Here is a 23,543-nt window from a genome sequence, read left to right as displayed (position 1 = left end):
GTACAATGAACTGGCTGCTGACAAGGCACACAACGAGCGAGATCAACATTAAATTTAACATTTCAGAGGTCTATTGAGAAGTCTAATAACAGCAGGGAAAAAGCTGTTCTTGAATGCGTCGATATATGTGTGTAATCTTCTGCCCACTGACAGGGATTATAATCAGGTGGAAAGGGTTTTTGACAGTGTTGACTGCCTTCCTGAGGCTGCAAAAAATATAGATGGAGTCAGGGGTTGGAAAGTTGGCTGGTGTGATAGACTGGGGGCTGTGTTCACAACTGTCTGTAGTTTCTTACAGTGCTAGGCAGAACCAAATATGGCATCGCGATGGAATGCTTTCAATGGTACATCAATTAAAAATTGAGCAGAGTCTTTAAAGACACGTCAAATTTCCTTTGCATCCTGAGGAAGTACATGCATTGTTGGGCTTTCTTGACTTTAACGTCAATGAGGGTGGACCAGGATTGGTGATTATCATTTCTAGGAACTTAACCTTCTCAAACATCTCCACCTCAGCACCATTGACATAAATAAGGGTGTGCCCTTCATCTTCCTTCCTGAACTACACTATCCTTATAGGATAAGCACTTATCCGATGGCCTAATCAGTGATTTTTTTAAAATTCATTCATGGGATGAGGGTATCACAGGCTAGGCCAACATTTATGGTTCATCTTGAATTGTCCAGAGATCAGTTAGGAGTCAACTACATTGCCGTGGGTCTGAAGTCACATGTAGGCCAGACCAGGTAAGGATGGCAGTTTCTTTCGCTAAAGGACATTAGGGGACCAAATAGGTTTTTCCAAACAATCAACAGTAATTTGCCATGGTGGGATTCAAACCCAGATCCTGAGAACCTTATCTGGGTCTGGATTAACAGCCCAGCTACATTACCACAAGGCCACTGTCTCCCCCTAAAGAATAGTTGTTGGACACCACCTGCAAGTATAAATTATTCAGCCCCTCAAGTCTGTTCCAAGATTCAATGAGATCATGACTTAACTTTATCTTTTTGCCAACTCTTAATGCCCATTGTCTCACCAGTTAATCAAGAATCTACCCATTTCTGTCATAGAATAGTCATTGTTTCTGCCTCCTACAGTCTCTGAGGAAGAGAGTTCCATAGGGTCACAGCCCTCCTGTCTTCAATGGGTGACCAAAGATGAAGTCATGAATTCGTGACCCAAGATGTTTAAACTGTGTCCTATATTTCTCATTTGTCTCACAAAGTCAAACATTCTTTCAGTATCCACTTTGTTAAGTCCTCTCAGGATCTTTTGTTTCAACAAGGGACCTAAAACATACTTGAAATATAAAATTGACTTTAATGTGATTCAAGGACTATGCCTATGTTTCAGTGCCCTCCCATCGTGGCGAGTGAAGATCAATATTCTTCATGGCTTCAGGCATGGCTGTAAATTAGTATATAATTTTGTGGCTCAGCCTGTTATTAATAACAGATATTCACATGGAGACAAATATGGCTACCAACAGGCCAGGTGTACTTCCAATTTCTGCACAGACATGTGATGTCCGAAAATGTCTATGAAAATTCATTCAAGTGCAAATTAATTTCTTGCCTGTAAAGTGCTTTACAAGCTCAACTGGTCATGGAACGGTGAACACCACCCATCTTTCTTGTAATCAGAACTCTGCCTCCACACAGAACCCACTCCATAATTCCCATCCCTCCAAGACTCACTCATGCCATGGGACCCTTGGCTATTCTGGACCTTGGGTCCGTACCATATTGGCAGAGGCCAGCACTTCCACAGTGTAATTTGTAAACAATGCAGAACTATTGGCCTCTAGTTGACATTGGATCTCAGTGAGTGGGTCTTTGGCCCCAAATGTCTAGCACAGGGAAGGTCCACTGCCGTCCAGTGAAGCACATTCCCGAGGAGGGTCGATGCAGGACTCTTGCCAGGTCTGCAACCATAATATGATCCAACCATTGTCATTGTGATTTTTGGAAGTTGAACTTGAAATAACACTACAGGAGGCAGTACCTGTCACAAAGTCATCCTTCATTTATATGTGTATAGTGCTTGACTTTGGTCTGGCTTTCTCAGAGCCAGCTCTCAATGTGAACCAAACCCCTGACATTCCTGTTTATATCTGTCAATCAGGACTGCTGTGTGGACCAGTTTAACAGCCTCAATCAGGGAACTCATATTCTAGGAGGTCCACCTGGTTGACCTCATTACATTCACTATACCTCTCTCCATCTAAGTCCAGGGACATAGGCCTATTCTTTCTCTTGTAGCCTTTCCTGGGCCATTTCACACTGCGTCCGGTTCTTCTGACTCAGCCTCAGATATGGGCAGCATTTACCAGACTGTAGCCCTCCTCTTGTGCCCAGAGCATCTTTAAAGAAATTAACCCCCTTCCTGAGGCAGTAAAAGTGTTGAAGCTGCAACATTTGCCATGTCCATCTCAGATTCTAAGGTTTCTTCCAGGGATTGAACAAGTTAAGCTTCCCAAATAGCAGCATGATGCCAGAAATGCATGCCTTATCTCAAAGGTAAGTATTGCAAGTGAATTTCTTCAGGAGCATAATTTTTTTTCTCTCTCATTGCCAATGAACCAACTTCACAGAAGATGTCTCCATTCACCAAGTCACTCTTTATTTACATGTACATAGTACTTAATACTGATCCAGCTTCTTCAGAGCCAGCTCTCAGAGTGAATAATACCCCTGACACTCCTGTTTATGTCTACCAGACAGGACTCCCTGATTAGACGAGGTTAACAGTCCCAATCAAGGAGATCCACCCGGCTGACCTCATTATTATCATTACATCCCTCCCATTCCAAGTCTGGGGATGGAAGCCTGTTCACCTGGCTGATGTTGTTTCCACCTGGCTGAACTTGTTATAATCACTACTGAATAAAGAGTTGTGGTAAAGTTTCCACAATTGTCAGCAAACTCAATCATAACAACATGTGACCAATTCTAACCCTGACCAAATTCTTCTTTCAATATGTGAGCGCAATGCAAGAAAGAGCTTGAAGCTAATCTTTTTTGTTGCCTATCACTTATATCTTCTTTTTGTGCGATATGGTATCAACACTTACATCATAAATGTTCATTTATGGCAGGGAGGTGATTGCTGAGTGGTCTTGTCACTTGACTGTTAATCCAGAGACACATGTTCTAGGGATCCAGATTTGAATCCTATCATGGCTGATGGTGGAATTTGAATTCAATAAAAATCTGAAATTAAAAGTCTAATGATAACCATGAATCCATTGTTGAGCAAAATCCTGTCTGTTTCGCTAATGTCTTTTTGGGAAGGAAACTGCCATCCTTACCTGTTCTGGTCTCAAGACCCACAGCAATATGGTTTACATTTAACTGCATTTGAACAATTAAGGATGGGCAATAAATGCTGGTTTTGCCAGTGATGCCCCCATCCTATGAATGAATATATATTGTTAAGTTGAATGATGTCAGGCTAATTGCAGCATCAGGGTGAGTTAACATCATTTTGTTATAGAGGTCACCCAGTGTTGTGGAGGAGATAAGCAATAGAATTGAGATGAAAAAACGCTGCTTATAGCACAACACCTTTCTAGGACAGTTGCTAACAAACATTTGACAAATGATGCTTTCAAAGATAGAGCAAGAATGGAAGATTAACTGGCAGAACAGAATCCATGGACAATGTTCAAAGTCACCATCTGTGTCAAGGTCACTGCAGAAAAGCAATTGCTGATTACATACAGCAGACAGATCAATAAACAGTGGGTCCATCTATATGTGTGCATATATTTCACCTGCAGAACTTTCAACTCAGATGCTTTCTTATCATTACTGAATGTCAAAAGCCCATATACATTGTCATCACTCATAAAGTTTTAGCTTTATCTTTGGGGATGATAGAGTGATTTGCTCTCATTTTCTGTTTTGTAATTTGATTTCCATTTCCTAGCCACCTTATCCAATGTTTTGAGGATGTGGGCACTTGATGTATTGAATAAGGCACCTATTAATAATGAAGCAACAGAGCAAAGTACAGATATATGCACCTCTCCAATTCTTGTTCTTTATTGATGAGCTAAGGTAGAAAAACAAATATTGTTCTCATAAGTTGATAGTACAATCACAAGAGGTCAATGATTTAATGTTCTGGGGGCTGTGCAGGGCTGATTGAAATGGTCGGTCTGGGGATGAGAGGAAGAATGTTATTCCTACTACCAGCAAATATTTGTCCAGTAATCCTCTTTGGTAGATTCTTTCGCAACTTTTCGATTTCTTTATCTTCTCTTGATTCTCAATAAGAAAGAAAAAAACCTTGCATTTCCACATCAACTATCATAATCTCCAGGTATCCTAAAGCACTGCTTCCAACATCCATTGAAAGTGCACCTCAAATGTAATGGAGAGCAAACACTAATTAGCAAAATCATGAGACCTTTGGAGGAGGGCTGCTCACTTTATTCTATTTTAATTTGGTTTTCTGTACATTATTCACATTATAAATATAACATTGGCACCAATCGACAGCAGTTTCACACTGATATCAAATTTGTGAAATGAGAATGTGGAATGAAAAAAACACTAATCTCATAATAGCACCTATTTCACTTCATGATATCTGTGTATGTGAGATTTATGTGTTTACAATGGAGCAGATGTTACCTTTTTATTACTGTCTGGGATTTATTACTCTCCATAATTAGAATGTTGTTCAGAAAGCAATGTTAATGCTTCATGGAGCTTCTCTAGAATATTGAAAGTAAAATTCATTTTTGAAACATAGACACAAAGTAAAAGGACCAGGCAATTCAGTCCCTCATGTCTGTTGTACAGTTTAATTGAAACATGCATAATCTACAACTTAATTCCAGCTATGGTACCATTTAAAAAAAACACAACTCGATTACTCAATTTTGTGCTATTTTTCTTTGATGGCCAGACTGATATGAATGTTCATTGAACACTCTCATAATCTTTCTGGGGGTTGTGTGAATTGGCTATCAGAAATAGACATTTGTGTTCCTATGTTTAACAAGAGTTTACATTTTTGCTGAAAGCAAAGTCAAATTGGTATTCAGACCAGGGATCAGAAGCGTTAGGGTGAATCAGAATACTGGATTAAAAGTCAGGATCATGAGGAAGTGTCTACCGTGCGTTTAGAACAAGCTGATAATATTCCATGTTTGCTTTTCTGAATGCATTTGTGTGCATTTCAAAATATTGGATTACTCTTTGCAATTGGTGTGTTAAGTGACTAAAAACAGTAACTGTCAAAATAGAGTTGTTCCCAATGTATATTAACCTTTATTGAAAATGGGTTGGACTGGTTAGGGTAAGGATGTTTCACTGGAATTATGAGCATTTTAGTTGCTCAATACTTGGGACTATATTTACAATTTTGTTTCCTTGTCTAAAGTAAGAATATAGCTACACTTCTCGGGGTACGATATAGGTTTATTAGATGGATTTCTGGGATAAGAAGATTGTCAATGAAAATTATTGAGTATAATGTGTCTATGTTATCTTGAATGAATGAAATCCTTAAAAATGTAAAGTTTTTAAAGGACTTTCAGGATAGTTACTGAGACATTGTTCAGAACTTCACAGACAGGGGCCATGCATTTTGGATTGCATGGAGAAACATTTTCACTCAGGGGGTCATGAATCATTTGAAATTGCTATCTTCGGAGCTGTGGAAGCATGGTTTTTGAGTATTTTCAGGACTGAGCTTGATGTATTTTTGTCACCAAAAGAATTAGCAGACATAGAGACCACGAAATATACTGTTGATAAAGTCAAAGATCAACCAGTGTCAGCAGCGACAACTTATATTTCTATAGAACATTCAACATGATGAAACAAACCAAGCAGTTTCATAGGTTCATTAAAAACAAAGTGACAACAAGCTTGAAAAGGAAATATTAGGACAAATAAGTTTGGTCAAAGAGTTAAATTTTAAAGAATTCTTCAAATGTAGAAAGGAAGATAGAGAGGCACAGAGGATAAGTAGCTGGTGCCCCGGATATCAAAGGATTTGACCACTGATCGTGGAGCAATTAACATTGAGGATATTCAAGAACCCAGAACTCAAAGAGCACAGATAAATCAGCAGACTTGTGATTGGAGGAGATTGCAAAGATAGGGATGAAGAGCTGAATGGGGGAGCAGACCATAATACCTATACCTGTTTCTACTTCTAATATTCTTTTACTTTAAAAAGGTATGTTCAGCTAAGAATTATATGAACAGGCATGGTTCTTAATTATTAAAATGGCCATCATTATGATTTCTCACACAGTGAATTGTCAATTTAGTTTTGCTGTGTCATCATAGTTTTACCAGACCATAGGGCTTCTTTGACATTAATGAGAGATAACTAGTGATGATTTAACTTGAGGCCCACTATATCTCAGGCAACGGGAAGATTGAGAAGGATAATCCTTCATGTAACCTCAGCCAGAGATGGGAATTGAACCCACACTGTTTGCATCACTCTGCTTTGCAAACCAAATATCCAGCTAATTAAGTTAGACCAATTCAATTTAGACTACCTGTGCATGGCACCCAAAAGCTGGGTTAAGATCTGTATAGGTAGATATGTAAAGCAAATCAGATTCCTATTTTCTTCTCACCAAGGAATGAGACTGGTCAGAATGGAATGTTTATTGAAGTGCCTCTAAGATGGCCACATGCAATATATAGGTAAAAACAATGACTGCAGATGCTGGAAACCAGATTCTAGATTAGTGGTGCTGGAAGAGCACAGCAGTTCAGGTAGGATGCTGCATGAACTGCTGTGCTCTTCCAGCACCACTAATCCAGAACATGCAGTATATGTACCTCTCAGTAGATATCACATGATTGCAGCAGCCCAAATAGGACATTTGCACGTGATTGCATCTCAGTCCGAACAACTAAAAGTCTGCATGGAAAGGAAAAATAAAAATGGTACACTGACCTTTGTTTTACATGACTGGACCACGCAATATTAAAAGATAAACTTACCTTGGGCTTAACAGATGTAAAATCAAAGGAGTATTGCTCATGGGCAGAACATGGATTTGTCTGCTACAGGGGCATTTCCAAGCTGTCCGCTATGTTAGTTGTCAAGTTAAGTAAGCGCTGTGGGGAAATGATTTATTAATTCTGAAATTTGTTGTGATTTTAAGCAATAAAATATATACTTATTATGAACACAGAAAATGCTGGAAACTCTTAGTAGATCAGGATGCATTTGTGTGACAGGGGAGAGAGAGAAAGAGAGAGTGGACAAGTTGAAAACATTTTAGCAGATTTGTTCATTTATGCATTAAGCTTCCTGACCTGAAACATTTTTGGAATAATAAAAAGTTGCAACAAAGAAGGCCACTCAGCCCATGATCTCCGCACCAGTTGACAAACAACCATCCAATCTAACCCTACCTTCTAACTTCTGGTCTAAAGGGGTGCAGGGAAAAGAGTTCATATGAGCACAGGTCACTGATAACAGTAGATTAGATTAGATTAGACTTACAGTGTGGAAACAGGCCCTTCGGCCCAACAAGTCCACACCGACCCGCCGAAGCGCAACCCACCCATACCCCTACATTTACCCCTACCTAACACTACAGGCAATTTATCATGGCCAATTCACCTGACCCGCACATCTTTGGACTGTGGGAGGAAACCGGAGCACCCAGAGGAAACCCACGCAGACACGGGGAGAACGTGCAAACGCCACACAGTCAGTCGCCTGAGTTGGGAATTGAACCCGGGTCTCAGGCGCTGTGAGGCAGCAGTGCTAACCACTGTGGCACCGTGCCTACCCGTAGGTAGGTGGAGAGGTCAGTTAATAAAACATCAAGTGTCCTTGGCTTTATTAATAGAGGCATATAATACAAGAGCAAGGAGAGGATGTTGAAATTCTACAAGACACTTGTTTGACTTCAGCTGGAGTACTGCTGCTTGACTTCTGCTGCATTATGGGAAGAATGTGAACACATTGAGAGAAGGTAAAAACGATTCATAAATATAATCTGAGAGACAAGGAACTTCGGTTTTGAGCATAGATTGAAGAATTTGGGACTGTTCTCTTGGGAGTGAAGAAGGGTAAGATGAGGTCTGATGGAGGTTTTCAAAATTATGATTAGGCTTGATAGGAAGAAATTGTTACCTTCATAAAAGTATTAAGAACCAGAGTGTGCAGATGTAAAGTGATTTATTAAAAAAGCAAATCTGAGATGTGAAAAAGAAACTTAATAGCTAGTAGTAAAACACTTTGTGGAAGTGCAATGGGAGCAGGTTCAACTGAGGTATTCATAAGGAAATTAGATGGTTGTTTGGATAGAAATATTGTGCGATGATCTGGGAGGTAAAACAGGAGATTGGCATTAGGTAATGATGCTCATGTGAAGAGTCAGTACAGATCACAATTGGCTAAGTAGCCTCCTTCTGCATTATGATTCAGGCCTGTCAGCTGGAACACTTCAAGTGTACGTCACAGTATTTTTCAAATATTATGAGGGTTCCACCACCACTATTGTCTTAGAAAGTGATGAAATGGAGATGCCAAGTGTTGGACTGAGATGGACAAAGTCAGAAGTCACACAAAACCAGGTTAAAGTCCAAGAAGTTTATTTGAAATCACAAGTTTTTGAGCACTTTTCCTTCACCTCACAAAGGAACAGCACTCTGAATGCTTGTGATTTTAAAAAAAACTGTTGCTCTGTGAGTTACAGATTCCATATACTGTCAGGTTGAAAACCCCTTCTTTTCAAATCCACTCTAATCCCTCGTTTCTTACTCTAAATCTACATCCATTGGTAATGTACTACTGAGCATTGACGAATAGTGCCTTTAGATCCTTAATAATGTCATATACTGCACTGAGCTCTCCCTTCAACCTCATCTGTTCCAAAGAAGAAAGCATTACTCCCCTGCAATCCCTCATCATTATGAATGCTTTAGTCCAGGCAACATCTTCATAAGCCTCCTCTGTATCTTGCCTAGTGCAGCAACCACAATTACACACAGTACTCCTGTGTGACCAGTCTGACTTCAGCTCAATTTCCTACCTCTGGATTTGGCAAATGAATTCAATTATCCTGGATGCCATTTTGATCACCTTGTTTCTGTCCAGCTACGTTCAGGGATCAGTGCATGTGCTTCTGAAAGTAACATATATCATTAGGATTGTAACAGCCAGATGTTATGTTTCTTGAACACTAATTTCTTGCTTTTATTTTTGTACTTTTCCTTCAATAAATATGCATTTTTGTTGATCTTGAGATGTGTGTTATTTTTCTTTTGCCAATGTTCACTTTCATTCCAAAGTTTATGCCTGTTGCTTCTCATCATCTGAAAGTTCTTCAAATTCCTCTATTGTTTTGCTGCAAGTGCTTTGTCATCTGCATGTCCAACTAATTTGATCAGACATTTCCCCAAAAGAACAAAAATAGCAATGGGAAAGGCCATGTTTGGTTAGAGGAGACAATCTGTCAAATAAAACTGAATAAATAATTCAAAAAGTGTTTTTTTATTATGAAGGGTTTGTTTTAAAGAGTCATTTTTGCGTGGATGTGAATCTTGGATCTCACAGAAAGAGGAGATCAACTGCATAAGTAATTTTGAAATGTGTTTTATGAGGAGAATGGAAAAGATCCATTGGACAGAAAAGCAGAAAATTATAAAATCTTATGGAGAATGGATGAACCAAAGTAATTTGCTGAACATAATCCAGGGTGAAAAAAAAAGTTTGCATAGGACATTTCTTAAGAGAAAACAGATTCATAAGAAATGTCCTAGAGTGAAAATTTCAAGGCAAAAGTGAAAAGAGAATATTAATATTGAATGGCTTGACATTGAAGAAAATTGTTGGCAAATGAAAAGATTGACTCAGGATAGATAGAGATGAAAAGGCAAGGAAGAATCAAGCACCTGCCTTTGGGCAGAGCACAAACACGAATTTTGATGAATAGGTTGGAGTAGAAGGTCCTGTAAACACTAGATCAATCCCGCAACATCTATATTGCACATTTCACATCTTACCAAAGCCTCTGGAGTATGAGAAGAATAGCCAGTATTTGGAAACTATCCAATGGGCAAAGGACTATTATATGACTCTCAAGACATTCAATCTTGCAGTTTAAACATTGACAGAAAAGATAGACAAGGTGAAGTTTCCATAATCATCTTGTACACAAGAAGCCTCTTCACCTCTATTACTCATGTATCAAAGAGAGCTCGCAAAGGGAGTACAGAATTGACTGTAGACCTATAAAAGTGCTTTTAATTTAACTTCTGAAATATTGATTGTACACAAGTGAAAATGTGAACAAAGGCAAATCAGCCTTACACATCAATCAGATGAGAAAAGCTGTCTGCCTGGTAAAAGTTAGATGGCTCACTTGTTACACTGTGGATCAGCCAGCAAGCTATTCTACTTTGTCTTTTTAAATCATTGTGTTACATTGTGTAGAGGTTACTGTTATAATCCTTGGATACATCTGGGCTACTCACTGCCATATGCAGACTGAATATTTTACAGTTAGCGGTATCCCCATACCACTCAACAATTAAACATGCATCAGGTTAACAAAAGGTCATAGGATTCCCTTACAATCAAAATTCACATTTTTTTTTGGTGACAAAGAAATTCTTGTTGAGAGTGTGGTGCTAGAAGAGCACAGCAGGCCAGGCCACATCTGAAGAGCAGAAGCATCAACGTTTTGGGCATAAGCCCTTCATCAGGAATGAGGCTTGTTGGCTCGGTGTGGGGGGTGGGGGTGGGGGGGGGTGTGGGAGGGGGAGGTTGGTGGGTGGTTGGTGTTGAGAGATAAATGGGACAGGGTTGGGGTTAGAGTGGAAGGTAGCTGAGAATGTAATAGGTAAATGAAGGTGGGGGAGAAGGTGATAGGTTGGAGAGGAGGGTGGAACGGGTAGACAGGAGAGGTGATGGACCTGTCCATCATCTTTTCCATCTATCCATTTCACCCTCCTCTCCAACCTCTCACCTTTTCCCCCACCATGCCACAAGAGCCCTAGGAATGAGTATGCTACCTTTTCCCAAATCATTGAGTCACCTTGAGTCAATTAAACAAAACTTCTCCCCTGCACTCTAACTTTCTGAGTGGTTTTACTAGACCTATCTCTTTTTTGTCAATTCATTTAACAACAATGACTTTCTGTCTGTGCCACTAGCTCTGATTTAGTTAGCATGAGTGAGCAGTGAGGAGAGGTTTTGCCTGGAACTGTTACAGAATCTTTCTTTTTTCGGACTGAGTTATTCAGAGGATTGGCTTGTGGTAGTGATCATGTCTGGAAGCAAAGTTGGAACAACAGTGCCAAGTGTCCCTATCTGGTTTTTCTGAGACACAGACACACACACCTCAAAAAAAACAAAGAAGAATGAAGATGGTGCATCACTAATATGTTGGTGCAGAACTGCCTAAACCTGTATGTAAGGCTGAGGTCAGAGTCATACATCCTACACACGGAATCTGGTTAGAGCTATCTAGGTTACACAGTGACTATAGATCTTATGAAATTATAACACTGAATGGAGTAACATTGGGGAGAAACAGAAACCATCTCAGTGAACTGTACAACAATTGTGCACAAAACATACATATAAGTGAACTTGGATAATAAAAATGTGGAAAACCACCAGGAGCACAGAGTTTTCACTGTGCATGCCATCAGTGATTCAGACTAAAGACCATGTGCAAAGATGTGCCTACTAACAGTTTCCATATAAACTCATCTGCATGATATTAAATGCATAGTCAGCCGTGAATCAGTATGTTTGGATGACGTTGTAACACATGCTTTTTAAAAAAAAGTTTTAAAAACTATTCTTTGATATATTTGCAAGTGGGAATTTAGGAGAGTTTGATTTCCAAACCGAAAAGAGATTAACTACAAACAAAATTCAAACTGGTGTTACTCCACCTTTTGTGAATGAATTAATTTTGAATGACTGACCATCACTTTATTTTAAAAATTGAAACAATAATGTCATTAGATTGAAGGACAGTCATCAGTCTCTTAGTAAATTAAACAAAAAAAACCATTGAATACCTTTTATCATGTATCTAATAGTTGCCTTGTGATAAAATATAATATTTAATATTTGAGGTCCCCTTGAAGATGTGAAAAAAAGCACAGTCAATGGGAACTAGCGATAGTTATTGCTTCACTCAGGATAGAATCCCTACAAGTGTGGAAACAGGCCACTCAAATTCTCACTGACCCTCCAAAGAGCATCCCACCCAATCTCTGTAATTCTCTTGGCTAACCCACCTAGCCTGCCAATCCCTGGACACTATGGGCAATTTAGCATGGCCAATCCACTTGCCCAGTACATCCAGGGACTGTCGGAGGAAATCAGAGTGCCCAGAAGTGACCCATGCAGACATGGGGAGAATGTGCAGACTCCACACAGACTGGAATCTGAGGCTGGAATTGAACCTGGGCCCCTAGCACTGAGGCAGTAGTGCTAATCACTGGCCCACTGTGCCAATCCTTGTGGTAACCCCTTCAGGATAATGTTCAGCATAAACATTTTTTAAATTTTGCAAAATATAGACATTTGAGTTGAAATGAATGCAATTTATAATTACATTTTCATGATCATTTACACTGGTCACATTGATATCCAGGGAACTGCACTGAAAAGATAATCACAGTTGAGCAGCAGCGCCAGACTAAGTGTTCAGAAACAGAAAACATCTTGATTCGATATTAGGGATAAAATATTTTCTCTGTTAAAGTAGTCATTGATGATCAATTCCAAATAGTCAATTTAAGAGCGAAGAGATGGATCTAAAAATGACCTAATTGAAGAGGCGATAAATATTAGAAACAAGTTTACAGGGCTACGAAGGGAGACCAAATCAATTGGAAAAAGCAGTGCATTTTGCTTGGTGTTAAATTACTCTGTCAATGCACTAGTACAGACACGCTGCACTGAAGAGTCTCATCTTGTTCTGTCCTGTCCTTTGATCAATGAAATTGCAAACACAAGTGTTACTTAACTAAAAGAAAAAATGCTGGAAAATCTCAGCAGGTCTGGCAGCATTTGTCAAAGGATCAGTTAGACTCGAAACGTCAGCTCTTTTCTCTCCTTACAGATGCTGCCAGACCTGCTGAGATTTTCCAGCATTTTCTCTTTTGATTTCAGATTCCAGCATCCGCAGTCAGTTGTTTTTATCCAGTGTTATTTAACTAACCAAACTGCACTTTTTGTTACTGATGAATGTGTCTGACCCAAATCAGTCCCATCTTGCACTTGAATGCTCACTCTCATCCATGGTATCCATATAATCTCAGAAAACATAATACCAATAGAATGCTGTACAATGACAGGTGCTGTCTTTCAGATGAGATACTAAACCTTGATTCCATCTACCCTTTTGTATGTACATAAAGGATCAGGGAGCATTATTCACAGAAGCACAATAACTTTGGGCAGCACTTATTCCACAACTAACTAACACAAAATTAAGTTTACTTGGTCTTTTACTTCATTGTTAAGCATGCACAGATTGTCTAAAACTTTTCCTCACCGGAGAACAGTGATAATAATGTTCATTGATAAATTAAAGTCTCAGGACTTCTGTTCAAGTAAAATATTAATAGTTTCCATGTTTACTGATTATATGAACCAATTCCTCTACAAATCAATGTAAAATTATCAATTCAATTGTTTTTGGCTGATTAATAACAAAAATGTTGAAAAATAGCATTTACTTTCTCAAAAATAAATGAATTTAAATGGTACAGTTGTTTTTTTGTGGCACATTTCTTGGCACAGAGCAGTTGAGGAGTATAAACTGGGCAGGTCAAGTTATCTATAAAAAGAACAGGCTATGAAAGTGATTATGTATGATTAGTCTCTCTATGTAAAATCTGATTTTATTAATGTAGTCATTGTGAGATAAGGAGCACTATCTTTATCTTCCTTCACTTTCACACTGATGCCAAAACAACCTCTCTCATCTATGATGACAGAACATGCTGGGGTGTAGCCTTTTCAAAATATGACAGTAAATATGTGTAATTAGCTGGCAGTATTAAGGATGAAAGATATTTTCAATAGCCTAGAGTGATGATTGAAGCTCTGAATAGCCTTTTCAGGTTAATTTTTATAAGAAGCTAAAGTTGATAATAGAGAGTAATTTTGTTGCCCCGTCACCCATAGGTGAATTGCAGAATAGTGTGATATTAATCTGTACAAAAGCAAAGTTGTGGAGAAAATTGTCAGCAATTTAATCTTCTGACTAAGTGGAACACAGCAACAACAATTGTAACCTTTACAGCTATAAAATGTCTCACGGTGCTTCTCAGGACCATTATTAAAAAAAAGCGAAATCATACAGGAAGAGATATTAAGACATTTAATTGAAAGGTTGATCAAAGAAACACGTTTTAAGGATCATCTCAAAGTACGTAAACTAGCTAGAGAAATAAAGATTTCAGAAGAAAATTCCAAAACTTAGGGCTGAGGCAACTGAAGGTCTGACAAACATAAATGCTTGCTTGACTACATTGTTTTGAAGTATTCCATTAAGTAAAAAGGCCATGGAAACAGATGCAAGAGTGTGTTGTTGGGAAAGCACAGGAATGAAGGGCTTTCCTGATGAAGGACTTATGCCAGAAACATCAATTCTCCTGCTCTTCGGATGCTGCCTTAACTGTTGTGCTTTCCCAGCAATACTTTCTCGACTCTGATCTCCAGCATCTGCAGACCTCACTTTCTCCTTGGAAACAGATACATTGGTAACTTTGAAAAAGAAATTGGATGAATACTTGAAAATGAAAAATTGGCAATATGATTTGTAAAGAGTGAGATCTTAAACTCACTGGATAACTCTTTACCAAGAAACTGACACTCATATGGAGGGTTGAATGGCCACGTTCTGTGCTGTGCAGTTTTATTCTATAATTTCATGTTGTGTATTGTTAAGGCATTGCTGTTTCTCATTTGCTTTCTAAGTTAGTGCTGCTGGGTAAAACATCCGTGGGCGGCACGGTGGCACAGTGGTTAGCACTGCTGCCTCACAGCACCTGAGACCCGGGTTCAATTCCCGACTCAGGCGACTGACTGTGTGGAGTTTGCACGTTCTCCCCGTGTCTGCGTGGGTTTCCTCCGGGTGCTTCGGTTTCCTCCCACAGTCCAAAGATGTGCGGGTCAGGTGAATTGGCCATGCCAAATTGCCCGTAGTGTTAGGTAAGGGGTAAATGTAGGGGTATGGGTGGGTTGCGCTTCGGCGGGTCGGTGTGGACTTGTTGGGCCGAAGGGCCTGTTTCCACACTGTAAGTAATCTAATCTAATCTAATCCCATTTACTGGGATTCTTAATATGATCAAGATCACTTTTAAACAGAGGTAGCTGAACCAGCATGAGCAAAACCAATGTAGTATACAAACTCCCATGCAAGGACTGCACAAAACACTACCTAGGACAAACAGGAAGACAGCTAACGATCCGCATCCATGAACACCAACGAGCCATGAAACAACAAGACCAGCTATCCTTAGTAGCCACATGCAGATGACAAGCAACATGAATTCAACTGGGACAACACTACTATTATATTACAAGCCAAACAGAGAACAGTCAGGGAATTCCTAGAGGCATGGCACTCATCCACAGATTCAATCAATAAGCACATCGATCTGGACCCAATATACCGACCACTGCAACGGACAGCTGGAACTGACAACCGGAAGTGGCAGATTCAAACCACTACAAATGCCGGAGGAAAGATCGCAGAAGCGTTTCACAGGAGGCTCCCAAGCACTGAGAATGTCACCTAGCCAGGGGACGAAATGTCTGCAACACAAATTCCCAGCTCGGCGAACAGAAAAACAACAACAAGCACCCAAGCTACAAATCTTCTCCCAAACTTTGAACACTGACACTGAATTTTAGCATATGGTGTGTTATTTACTGTGTATGAGCTTGACACATGCCTCTTTAGATTAACTGTAACTTAGAAATTCAATAGGCTGTTTCCATTTTGAGACATGGTTATTCTTTTCCCCTTAGAATCTGGCTGAGAATATTTCTGACTTCTACTTCCTGCACAACTTGAATAGCTTTCTCTAATGCAATGTCCTCCTTGGACTGTAAGAAATCTGACAAATTTTCACCATTTTTTCCCATGCATATATTTCAATGCATTTTGATTTCAAAGCTAACCATTGTCACAGTTTCTATGGACTTTATGAGAAGGATGGGTTGGTAAATTTGTGGATGACACTAAGGTAGATAAAGTTGTGGATAGTGACAAAGGATTTTGTAGGTTACAGAGGGACATAGATAAGCTGCAGAGCTGGGCTGAGAGCTGACAAATGGAGTTTAATGTGTAAAAGTGTGAGATGATTCACTTTGGAAGAGTAACAGGAATACAGAGCACTGGGCTAATGGTGAGATTCTTGGCAATGTAGATGAGCAGAGAGATCTTGATTTCCAGGTACATAGATCCTTGAAAGTTGCCACCCAGCTTGATAAGGCTGTTAAGAAAGCATACAGTGTGTTAGCTTTTATTAGTAGAGGAATTGAGTTTTCAGAACCATGAGGTTCATGCTGGAGCTGTATAAACTCTGGTGTGGCTGCACTTGGAGTATTGTGTACAGTTCTGGTTACTGCATTATCAGAAAGATGTGAAGCTTTGGAAAAAGTTCAGAGGAGATTTACTAGGATGTTGCCTGGTATAGAGGGAAGGTCTTACGAGGAAAGGCTGAGGGACTTGAGGTTGTTTCCATTGGAGAGAAGAAGGTTGAGAGGTGACTTAATTGAGACATATAAGATAATCAGAGGGTTAGATAGGTTGGACAGCGAGGGCCTTTTTCCTCAGATGGTGATGGCTAGCACAAGGGGGCATAACTTTAAACTGAGGGGTGATAGATATAGGACTGATGTCAGAGGTAGTTTCTTTACTCAGAAAGTAGGGGCATGGAACACTGCCTGCAACAGAAGTAGATTCACCAAACTTAAGGGCATTGAAATAGTCATTGGATAGGCATATGGACAAGAATGGAATATTAGAGGTTGGATGGGCTTCAGACTGGTTTCACAGGTCAGTGCAACATAGAGGGCCGAAGAGCCTGTACTGTGCTGTAATGTTCTATGTTCTATCCTAGCTGACATTACTACTGATACTGATCCGAGAATTAAATCTGGCTCAATAGATCATAGTTTTTTTTTAAGCATAAGCGGACAATTCTCCAGGTTTCGCTTTAACAATAAAAGAAAGGTTTATTGCAGACAAGAAATAAATATAAGACAAACCAAACAAAACTATCTAAACATTACACAGTTCATAAGATTTCAAAACACATGGCAAACCAAACTCCCATATTATCCCAACACTATTATTTTACAGTGATTAAAGCATCCAGAGAAATTCCTTCCCTATTAAATACGCTGGTTTTACTTAACTGTTCATTTTCATTTCTAGTGTTGTGAACTACAAATATATTTTACTTCAATCCACCCAGAAATGCATGCTTAAATAATCAATAGAGTTCTAAGAAAGATGATTGATCTGGAAAATTTCACAAACAAAATTCTTTCACTGAGATAACTTATTTAAGTGATCTGAACAATCTCCCTTTTACTTAAGAAAATATACTTTCAGCTGATACAGACGGGTCTCCTCCAAACTGTCAAAAAGCTTTTTCAATCTCTGGTGGTTTTTTTTCTCTAAGATAAAATCAATCCTTCATTATTCAAAAAAATAGAGTCATAGAGTCATAGAGATGTACAGCATGGAAACAGACCCTTCAGTCCAACCCATCCATGCCGACCAGATATCCCAACCCAATCTAGTCCCACCTGCCAGCACCTGGTTCATATCCCTCCAAACCCTTCCTATTCATATACCCATCCAAATGCCCCATAAATGTTGCAATTGTACAAGCCTCCACCACATCTTCAGGCAGCTCATTCCATAAATGTACCACCCTCTGTGTGAAAAAGTTGCCCCTTAGGTCTCTTTTATATCTTTTCCCTCTCACCCTAAACCTATGCCCTCTAGTTCTTGACTCCCTGACCCCAGGGAAAAGACATTGTCTATTTATCCTATCCATGCCCCTCATAATTTTGTAAACCTTGATAAGGTCACCCCTCAGCCTCCAACGCTCCAGGGAAAACAGCCCCAGCCTGTTCAGCCTCTCCCTGTAGCTCAGGTCCTCCAACCCTGGCAACTTCCTTGTAAATCTTTTCTGAACCCTTTCATGTTTCACAACATCTTTCCGATAGGAAGGAGACCAGAATTGCACACAATATTCCAACAGTGGCCTAACCAATGTCCTGTATAGCCGCAACATGACCTCCCAACTCCTGTACGCAATACTCTGACCAATAAAGGAAAGCGTACCAAACGCCTTCTTCACTATCCTATCTACATGCGACTCCACTTTCAAGGAGCTATGAACTTGCACTCCAAGGTCTCTTTGTTTAGCAACACTCCCTAGGACCTTACAATTAAGTGTATAAGTCCTACTAAGATTTGCTTTCCCAAAATGCAGCACCTCGCATTTATCTGAATTAAACTCCATCTGCCGCTTCTCAGCCCATTGGCCCATCTGGTCAAGATCCTGTTGTAATCTGAGGTAACCCCCTTTGCTGTCCACTACACCTCCAATTTTGGTGTCATCTGCAAACTTACTAACTGTACCTCTTATGCTCGCATCCAAATCATTTATGTAAATGACAAAAAGTACAGGGCCCACCACCGATCCTTGTGGCACTCCTCCAGTCTGAAAAACAACCCTCCACCACCACCCTCGGTCTTCTACTTTTGAGCCAGTTCTGTCTCCAAATGACTAGTTCTCCCTGTATTCCATGAGATCTAACCTTGCTAATCAGTCTCCCATGGGGAACCTTGTCGATCACCTTACTGAAGTCCATATAGATCACATCTCTGCCCTCATCAATCTTCTTTGTTAATTCTCCAAAAAACTCAATCAAATTTGTGAGACATGATTTCCCACGCATAAAGCCATGTTGACTATCCTGAATCAGTCCTTGCCTTTCCAAATACATGTGCATCCTGTCCCTCAGGATTCCCTCCAACAACTTGTCCACCACCGAGGTCAGGCTCACTGGTCTATAGTTCCCTGGCTTGTCTTTACCGCCCTTCTTAAACAGTGGCACATTTGCCAACGTCTAGTCTTCCAGCACCTCACCTGTGACCATCGATTGTACAAATATCTCGGCAAGAGGCCCAGCAACCAATTCTCTAGCTGCCCACAGAGTTCTCAGGTACACCTGATCAGGTCCTGGGGACTTATCCACTTTTAACCGTTTCAAGATATCCAGCACTTCCTCCTCTGTAATCTGGACATTTTACAAGATGTCACCATCTATTTCCCTACCGTCTGTATCTTCCATATCCTTTTCCACAGTAAATACTGAAGCAAAATATTCATTTGGTATCTCTCCCATTTTCTGTGGCTCCACACAAAGGCCACCTTGCTGATCTTTGAAGGGCCCTATTTTCTACCTAGTGACCCTTTTGTCCTTTATATATTTGTAAAAACCCTTTGGATTCTCCTTAATTCTATTTGCCAATGCTATCTCATGTCGCCATTTTGCCCTCCTGATTTCCCTCTTAAGTATACTCCTACTTTCTTTATACTCTTCTAAGGATTCACTCAATCTATCCAGTCTATACCTGACATATGCTTCCTTCTTTTTCTTAACCAATCCCCCAGTTCTTTAGTCATCCAGCATTCCCTATACCTACCAGCTTTCCCTTTCACTCTAACAGGAATATACTTTCTCCGGATTCTTGTTAGCTCATTTCTGAAGGCTTCCCATTTTCCAGACGTCCCTTTGCCTGCGAACATCTGCTTCCAATCAGCTTTCGAAAGTTCTTTCCTAATACCGTCAAAATTGGCCTTTCTCCAATTTCGAACTTCAACTTTTAGATCTGGTCTATCCTTTTCCATCACTATTTTAAAACAAATAGAATTATGGTCGCTGGCCCCAAAGTGCTCCCCCACTGACACCTCAGTCACCTGCCCTGCCTTATTTCCCAAGATTAGGTCATGTTTTGCACCTTCTCTAGTAGATACATCCACATACTGAATCAGAAATTTTTTTTTGTACACACTTAAGAAATTCCTCTCCATCTAAACTTTTAACACTATGGCAGTCCCAGTCGATGTTTGGAAAGTTAAAATTCCCATACCAGAACTACCCTATTATTCTGACAGATAGCTGAGATCTCCTTACAAGTTTGTTTCTCAATTTCCCTCTGACTATTGGGGGGTCTATAATACAATCCCAATAAGCTGATCATCCCTTTCTTATTTTTCAGTTCCACCCAATTAACTTCTCTGGATGTATTTCCAGGAATATCCTCCCTCGACACAGCTGTAATGCTATCCCTTATCAAAAATGCCACTCCCCCTCCTCTCATGCCTCCCTTTCTATCCTTCCTGTAGCATTTGTATCCTGGAACATTAAGCTGCCAACCCGCCCATCCCTGAGCGATGTTTCCGTAATTGCTATGATATCCCAGTCCCATGTTCCTAACCAGGCCCTGAGTTCATCTGCTTTCCCTGTTAGGCCCCTTGCATTGAAATAAATGTAATTTAATTTATTAGTCCTTCCTTGGCCCTGACTGTTTGACTCACTTCTGTTCTCAGCTGTACCCATCTCAAATCAATCTCTTTCCTCACTATCTCCCTTGGTTTCCCCCCCCCTCCACCTTACTAGTTTAAATCCTCCCAAGCAGTTTTAGCAAATTTCCCTACCAGTACATTAGTCCCCTTCAAATTTAGGTGCAATCCGTCCTTCTTGTACAGGTCACTTCTACCCCAAAAGAGATTACAATGATCCAAAATGTGAATCCTTCTCCCATACACCAGCTCCTCAGCCATGCATTCATCTGCTCTATCCTCCTATATTCCTTCCCTCATTAGCTCATAGTACTGGGAGTAATCCGGATATTACTACCCTTGAGGATGTCCCTTTTAAATTTCTACCTAACACTCTGTAATCTCCCTTCAGAATCTCAACCTTTTCCCTTCCAATGTCGTTGGTTCCAATGTAGACAATGACCTCTTGCTGGCCCTCTCCTCCGTGAGAACAATCTGCACCCTCTCTGAGACAACCTTGATCCTGGCACCAGGAAACAGCACACCATTCTGCTTTTTCTCTGCTGGCCACAGAAATGTCTGTCTGTACCTCTGACTACAGAATCCTCCAACACAATTGACTCTTGGAAGCTGATGTACCCCTCGTTGCATTAGAGCCAGTCTCAATATCATAAACTTGGCTGTTCGTGCTCCATTCCCCTGAGAATCCATCACTCCCTACATTTTCCAAAACAGCATATCTTTTTGAAATGGGGATAGCCACAAAAGACTCCTGCCCTAGGTGCCGACCACTCTTACCCTTCCTGGAGTTAACCCATCTACGCAACTGTATCTGAGACTTCCCCCATTTCCTATAACTGCCATCCATCACATACTGTTGCTGTTGCAAATTCCTCATCGCTTCTATCTGTCTCTCCAACCGATCCACTCGATCTGATAAGATTCGACCCAACAGCATTTATGTCAGATATAATCCATAGTAACCCTTAAACTCTCTTTAAACTCCCACATCTGACAAGAAGCACACATCACTGTAAAGGCCATTTTTGCTCCTTCACAATCTATAGACCCAGAAAATAACACTGTCTTATTCCTCTACAAACACTGTTCCAGATTAAATTAATAGCTATGGCTTATATTTTAAGTTTAATCAAGAGACTTGTCTCCAAAAACATATAATCAAGAAAGAATCCACTGTACCCACTACTGCAGCCTTTCTTTTGGACAGACTTAAACAACAATTAACTTATCTGATTCTGTGCTGTGAACTTCACCCAACAGTTGCTCCAAGATTAGTTGCGAATTTCACTGTTTGTTAATTTTCCCAGATGCACTCCGATGTCCAGCGATACACTAATTCAAACAGCAAAGGCGCTAACGGTGCAGGTTCTCTCCCTCTCTGTCTCCTGCACTGTCCTCGCCATGTGCTTCCTTTGTCTGCTCTTCTCCCTTTTAAATTGCTGCTGTTTTGACTTTTTTTTCCCAAAGTGCCAAAACAATGCAACAGCATAAAAAAACAGTAATTGCTACTCCTGGAATTCAAGGAAATCACCTCCAACACCTAAAATATCTCCAAAAAAAAAGCAGCTCTTACAGCCAGGAATTTTTCCCGTCCTCCATCTTGGATTACCCTCTTTTTCTTGTAGTACACCTCTGCAATTTAAACAAATTTCCATTAATACTCAAGGACACATGTACAGGTTTAAAGTCATGGTTCTGGAGAGAATAATTAAATTAAATTTTACACTAAATAGAATATAATAGAATAGAATAGCAATTTATTTTCACATGTATTTTCACAAAAAAGAATACTTTGTAAAGTTTTATAAGTCGACATACCACAGCACTAATAATAATAGTTATAGAAGTCACAGATTAAAAGAAAAAAGTAAAAGTTAAGTCAGAGTTCATCTCCGAACAAGGTAAAAACAATGACTGCAGATGCTGGAAACCAGGTTCTGGATCAGTGGTGCTGGCAGAGCACAGCAGTTCAGGCAGCATCCAAGGAGCAGCGAAATCAACGTTTCGGGCAAAAGCCCTTCATCAGGAATAAGGACAGAGAGCCTGAAGCGTGGAGAGATAAGCTAGAGGAGGGTGGGGGTGTGGAGAAAGTAGCATAGTACAATAGGTGAGTGGGGGAGGGGATGAAGGTGATAGATCAAGGAGGAGAGGGTGGAGTGGATAGGTGGAAAAAGAGATAGGCAGGTACGACAAGTCCATACAAGTCATGGGGACAATGCTGAGCTGGAAGTTTGGAATTATGGTGAGGTGGGGGAAGGGGAAATGAGGAAACTGTTGAAGTCTACATTGATGCCCTGGGGTTGAAGTGTTCCGAGGTGAAAGATGAGGCGTTCTTCCTCCAGGCATTTGGTGGTGAGGGAGCGGTGGTGAAGGAGACCCAGGACCTCCATGTTCTCGGCAGAGTGGGAGGGGGAGTTGAAATGTTGGGCCACGGGGTGGTGTGATTGATTGGTGCGGGTGTCCCGGAGATGTTCCCTAAAGCGCTCTGCTAGGAGGCTTGTCCGGACTTGTCCTACCTGCCTATCTCTTTTTCCACCTATCCACTCCACCCTCTCCTCCTTGACCTATCACCTTCATCCCTTTTCCCACTCACCTATTGTACTCCATGCTACTTTCTCCCAACCACCACCCTCCTCTAGCTTATCTCTCCACGCTTCAGGCTCTCTGCCCTTATTCCTGATGAAGGGCTTTTGCCCGAAACATTGATTTCGCTGCTCCATTCATCTCCGAACAGTTTCAGTTTGGGGAAAGTCAATAAAGATGATAAATGCTGGCTTATCCAGAAGATGCTACCAATGAAGACCTCTACGCCAGGATATAAACCACCAAACCTGGACACTGACACATCAAGCTGAGATCAGCCTTCTGGGACAAGGGTTGTTACAATGGGAGATGGTCATTCCAGACCAAATCCTCCACGCTGGTCTTTAAACTTCTAAACTTTT

This window comes from Hemiscyllium ocellatum, chromosome 2 (assembly GCF_020745735.1).
Source record: "Hemiscyllium ocellatum isolate sHemOce1 chromosome 2, sHemOce1.pat.X.cur, whole genome shotgun sequence".
Classification (NCBI taxonomy): Eukaryota; Metazoa; Chordata; class Chondrichthyes; order Orectolobiformes; family Hemiscylliidae; genus Hemiscyllium; species Hemiscyllium ocellatum.
Note: the sequence above shows the minus strand (reverse complement) of the source record.